The following is a 6,548-nucleotide window of genomic DNA, read 5'->3' on the forward strand; positions in this document are numbered from 1 at the left end:
TGGGTGGCAGCTCCCAAGGGGGTTTCTGTGATCCAACCCGTCACAGTCCGCAGACAATCGTTTCGCGCCTTTTTTCCGTGCAGACGCCATACTGCTTTCAGCAGACGGTGCAATAGGACTGATAACCGTCATGATCCAACCACCGCTTCCGCTGCAACTCTGCTCTCCTGCTCTCCTGGTGCCATGAATCCATCTCGCAAGTCCTCTCATTGTTCGGTATAAATATCTATTCTCGTGGCATCCGTCGTCATCCACCGCTTCCGCTGCAACTCTGCTCTCCTGCAGACGCCATACCACGGCAAACATGGAGCCCACTCAGCTCACTGCTGCTGTTGTTATACCAATAGAATAAAAACCAGCAGGATCTTATTAAGAGGGATAAGGCAAAGATGCCACATTTATTGTAAATACAATGATAAAGCAAAAGATAAAAGTAAACAACGTTGTTTTGACTACTTATTCCTATCACTACTTATTCCTTATACACACACACATATATAGAGAGAGAGAGATTAATTCACACAATCATTCATTTAAGTTCTGTATAGGTGTTATAGTTACCAGCCTAGAAGTTGCTCATGCCAAGTTACTGGTCAGGTATCTTGGTCATGAGGATGGAGCCGAGTCTGTGTCAGGTGCACCTGATGCTCCTGGAGGTTGGCAGCAGAACCAGAGACTCAAAATCCTCAGTCTTGAGAATCCATTCTTATAGGAATTAATTCCTATGTTAGTCTATGGGAGCTGTTTCATCCTGCTGTTGCTGACTCAATCAGCGGATGGCACATTCCTGGGCACATTCCTGGTGGCTCCACACTGTCCAAAGTTTGTGTTTCTCATCCTTCCAGGTGATGGGGTGGATCCCAGTTTACCCTCCGGGGGTTTTGGTGGTCCACTTTACACATTCTTTGGCTGATGGATACTCCCTTTCTAGGCTGGCACCTCCCTAACCATTCATGTATATCAAGCATTCATCAGCATTGTCACGGAGTATGGGGGGACTCAGGGCCCTGCACCCCCGGCGTCCTGCGATTCACCATGACTCTCAGCCAGCCAGTAAAGCAGAAGGTTTATTTAGATGACAGGAATACAGTCCAAGACAGGCCTTGCAGGCACAGACAACAGGATACCCCACAGTTAGGGCCATCTTGGGGTCCTTGGGCACCCCAGCCCACCTCCTGGGGTCAGAGCCCTCCCTGCCTTCCAGCCACCTCACCAGCCAGCTTCCCAGACTCTGCCTTCAGCGACCCCTCCCCCAGCCTTTGTTCAGTCTCTGGGCAAAGGTGTCACCTGGTCCCAGCCCCCTCCTGGGTTCTCATGTTACAGGCTCAGGTATTTCCAGTCAGTCTCCCATCCCCCAATGCCGGCTATCCCAGCCACACTCCCCTGTCAGCATTCCCAGACCACAGTAAGAACAGACCCAGTTCGTCACAAGCATACATTCCATATCTTAACCATATTTTAATTTACTGTCTCCACCACTTTCAGGGTGTGTGCTAATTCATTTGAGACTCCCGGCCCTTTAATCACAGAGGGTGGGGGTCTGTCCTAGGAGCCGTTGAATGAAATGAAAGTCACTTAACGGCTTATAGTGTTTGTTTACATTGTATTAATTACTTCAAGAACAAAGTCAATTAACTTGTTTGTAAGTTTTACATAGTAACAAAGTATCTTTCACAGGATAGATATAATCAATGGTTTCTACAGACAGTAGCTTACAAGTTTTAACAGAAGACCCAAGAGATTTTTGTACTTGGTGAAACTGTTGGATTTTAAAGTGTGGGGGACAAATTATGAGGGGGTCACTGTCACTTGGGGGAATCACTGTTAGTACCTTCTTTAATATCCCTACACTGTTGTGAGCATTGTAAACACCTCGCACATTATCCTACAGTATGTGCAGAACCCGAACCTGCAAAAGCAGGTGAGGAGGCGACGCCAGCGCGGTGATGAGAGTGATGAGGACATGGACACAGACTTCTCTCAAACCATGGGCCCCGGCAATTTGGACATCATGGTGGTAATGGGGCAGGTTCATGCTGTGGAACGCCGATTCTGGGCCCGGGAAACAAGCACAGACTGGTGGGACCGCATAGTGTTGCAGGTCTGGGATGATTCCCAGTGGCTGTGAAACTTTTGCATGCGTAAGGGCACTTTCATGGAACTTTGTGACTTGCTTTCCCCTGCCCTGAAGCGCAAGAATACCAAGATGAGAGCAGCTGTCACAGTTGAGAAGCGAGTGGCGATAGCCCTGTGGAAGCTTGCAACGCCAGACAGCTACTGGTCAGTAGGGAATCAATTTGGAGTGGGCAAATCTACTGTGCCGGCTGCTGTGATCCAAGTAGCCAACGCAATCACTGAGCTGCTGCTATCAAGGGTAGTAGTGACTCTGGGAAATGTGCAGGTCATAGTGGATGGCTTTGCTGCAATGGGATTCCCTAACTGTGGTGGGGCGATAGACGGAACGCATATCTCTATCTTGGCACCGGACCACCTTGGCAGCCAGTACATAAACCGCAAGGGGTACTTTTCAATGGTGCTGCAAGCACTGGTGGATCACATGGGACGTTTCACCGACATCACCGTGGGATGGCCGGGAAAGGTACATGACGCTCGCATCTTCAGGAACTTTGGTCTGTTTGAACAGCTGCAGGAAGGGACTTACTTCCCAGACCAGAAAATAACTGTTGGGGACGTTGAAATGCCTATAGTTATCCTTGGGGACCCAGCCTACTCCTTAATGCCATGGCTCATGAAGCCATACACAGGCAGCCTGGACAGTAGTAAGGAGCAACTATAGGCTGAGCAAGTGCAGAATGCTGGTAGAATGTGCATTTGGACATTTAAAAGTTGGTGCAGTTTACTGACTCGGTTAGACCTCGGTGAAACCAATATTCCAATTGTTATTGCCGCTTGCTGTGTGCTCCACAATATCTGTGAGAGTAAGGGGGAGACGTTTATGGTGGGGTGGGAGGTCGAGGCAAATCGCCTGGTCGCTGATTACGCGCACCAGGGCGGTTAGAAGAGAACAGTAGGGCGTGCTGCGCATCAGAGAAGCTTTGAAAACCAGTTTCATGACTGGCCAGGCTATGGTGTGAAAGTTCTGTTTGTTTCTCCTTCATGAAAACCCGCACCCTTGGTTCACTCTACTTTCCTGTAAGCCAACCGCCCTCCCCTCTTTGATCACTGCTTGCAGAGGCAATAAAGTCATTATTGTTTCAAAATCATGCATTCTTTATTAATTCATCACAGAAATAGGGGGATAACTGCCAAGGTAGCCCGGGAGGGGTGGTGGAGGAGGGAAGCACCGGGTGGGGTGGTGGATGAGGGGAGGAGGGAAGGACAAGGCCACACTGCACTTCAAAACTTATTGAATGCCATCCTTCTGTTGCTTGGGCAGTCCTCTGGGGTGGAGTGGTTGGGTGCCCGGAGTGCCCCCCCCCCCCATTCTTGGGTGTCTGGGTGAGGAGGCATGGAACTTGGAGAGGAGGGCGGGCGGTTACACAGGGGCAGCAGCAACGGTCTGTGCTCCTGCAGCCTTTCCTGCAGCTCCACCAGATGCCGGAGCATATCAGTTTGATCCACCAGTAGCCTCAGCATTGTATCCTGCCTCCTCTCATCACGCTGCCGCCACCTCTCATCTTGCTCCCTCCACCTCTCATCTTGCTCCCGCCACCTCTCATCTCGCTCGTCCCTCCTGTCCTCACATTCATTTTCTGCTTTCCTGGACTCTGCATTCTGCTGAGCTCTTTCAGTGCGGGAGGACTGCATGAGCTCAGAGAACATTTCATTGCGAGTGTGGTTTTTTTGCCTTCTCATCTGTGCTAGCCTCTGGGATGGAGATGATAAGGGGAGCGTTGAAACATTTGCAGCTGTGGGAGGAAAAAAAGGAAGAATAGTATTTAAAAAGACACATTTTAGAGAACAAGGGGTAGACTCTTTCACGGTGAACCAAGCTGTTAACATTACATAGCACGTGTGCTTTCGGTACAAGGTCGCATTTTGCCTCTTATATTGAGGGCCTGGCAGTTTGGTGTGAGAGATGACACACGCAGGGCCGGGCAACAGAATTCGGCTTGCAGGCAGCCATGGTAAGCCACAGTCTTTCAGCTTCTTCAACCTTCATAACATGTGGGAATGGTTTCAAACAGCAGCGCCCTCCTTTCCCGTACCAAGCACCCATTGGGTTAGCCATTTAAAAGGAGGGGCTGTACTGGCTGCGAATGCATCCCAAGTCTTCAGGGCAAATTAATCATTAAACACGCTTGCTTTTAAACCATGTATTATATTTACAAAGGTACACTCACCAGACGTGCCTTCACCGGCTTCATGGTCCGTGAACCTGCCTTGGGAGGGTTAGGAGGGTATTGGCTCCAGGGTGATAAACAGTTCCTGGCTGTCAGGGAGAATGGTTTCTCTGCTTGCGTGCTGTGCGCTATCCTCATCCTCCTCCACTTCCTTATCTTCCTCGTCCCCAATATCCTCATCCCTGTTGCATGAGACTCCCCCCTTGCACTCCATGGACAGGGGTGGGGTAGTGGTAGGGCCCCCCCCCCTAGAATTGTATGCAGCTCATCATAGAAGCGGCATGTCTGGGGCTTTGCCTCTTTGTTTTTTTGGTAGGCTTGCCTGAGCTCCTTAATTTTCACGCGGCACTGCTGCGGGTCCCTGTTGTAGCCTCTGTCCATCATGCCCTTGGAGGTTTTTTCAAATATTTTGGCATTTTGACTTTTGGAACGGAGTTCGGATAGCACGGATTCATCTCCCCAGACAGCGATCAGATCCAGTACCTCACGTTCAGTCCATCCTGAAGCTCTTTTGCAAATCTGGGACTGCATGGTCACCTGTGCTGATGAACTCGCCACGCTGGCCAAATAGGAAATGAAATTCAAAAGTTCCCTGGGGCTTTTGCTGTGTACCTGGCTAGTGCATCTGAGTTGGAAGTGCTGTCTAGAGCGGTCACAGTGGAGCACTCTGAAATAGCTCCTGGAGGCCAATACCATCGAATTGCGTCCACACTACCCCAAATTTGACCCGGCGATGTCGATTTCAGCGCTAATCCCCTCGTCAGGGAAGGATTACAGAAATCGATTTTAAGAGCCCTTTAAGTCAACAAAAATGGCTTCGTCGTGTGGACGGGTGCAGGGTTAAATTGATCTAACACCGCTAAATTCGACCTAAACTCATAGTGTAGACCAGGGCCTGGTAGGGTGACCAGATAGCAAGTGTGGAAAATCGGGACGGGGGGGGGGAATAGGAGCCCATATAAAAAAAAAGCCCCAAATATTGGGACTGTCCCTATAAAATCGGGACATCTGGTCACCCTAGGGCCTGGTCACCCTAAGGAAGCTTATGTCGACCTAACCGTGTAGCGTAGACCATGCCATAGTCTCCTGCTGTCAAAGTGCAGAAATTTCTGAGCGGTGAAGCTGCAGGTCTCATCTGTGTCCAGGAGGGGGTGCTGCAGGCTAGGCAGTCCTTTGGCTGTAATTGTGCTTATAGTCACCAGGGGTCGCTGCTCCTTGGAGATGGGGAACTCTCCTGGAAAGAGTTTAAAATCAGAACACACCCATACACATACAGTGGTGCTGCGTTTTGCACGGCACAGGAAGCAGAGATACTAAGCCCTTGTATTCACAAGAGGGATAATTACAGAGAAAAGGTGGGTGAGGTAATATCCTTTACTGGACTAACTTCTGTTGGTGAGAGGGACAAGCTTCCAAGCTTACACAGAGCTCTTATTCATCAACAAAAGTTGGTCTAATAAAAGATATTACCTCACCCCCGTGTCTCTCTAATACCACAGGGCTGACACAGCTGCAACAACACTGCATAAAAGGGATCATGTTACTTTTGGAAATGCAAGGGGGTCTTATTACTGGTGCCCGGGGTTAAATTCTTGTTTGGGTGATGATTGTCTCCCCTGAAGATGACACTGGCTACAGCATTCTTCTTCATGTCCTATTTTACACTGTTGCCTAGTGCAGTGGTTTCCAAACTTGTTCCGCCACTTGTGCAGGGAAAGCCCCTTGCGGGCCGGGCTGGTTTGTTTACCTGCCGCACCTGCAGGTTCCGCCGATCGCGGCTCCCAGTGGCCGCGGTTCGCTGCTCCAGGCCAATGGGAGCTGCTGGAAGTGGCAGCCAGCACATCCCTTGACCCGCGCTGCTTCCAGCAGCTCCCATTGGCCTGGAGCAGCAAACCGCGGCCACTGGGAGCCGCGATCGGCCGAACCTGCGGACGCGGCAGGTAAACAAACCGGCCCAGCCTGCCAGGGGCTTTCCCTGCATAAGCGGCGGAACACGTTTGGGATTCACTGGCCTAGTGTTTGCTGCGTGCTGTTAAAGAGCAGCTGAATACACCAGAGCAGCAGTGGCTGCATTTCAGCAGTGGAAGAAACACTCCCTTTCTAGGCAGTGCACAGATAAGCAGGCTCCCTTCAGCACGGACTGTGCTACAGAAATGTAAGGTACGGTTATCATCACTACTGCTGGATATCAGTTTTAAAAGGGCACCACCCCACCACCATCCTTAAGTTGTGTACAGCAATGAG

Source organism: Terrapene carolina, unplaced genomic scaffold, assembly GCF_002925995.2.
Source record: "Terrapene carolina triunguis isolate 2854851 unplaced genomic scaffold, T_m_triunguis-2.0 Scaffold1018, whole genome shotgun sequence".
Lineage (NCBI taxonomy): Eukaryota > Metazoa > Chordata > Testudines > Emydidae > Terrapene > Terrapene triunguis.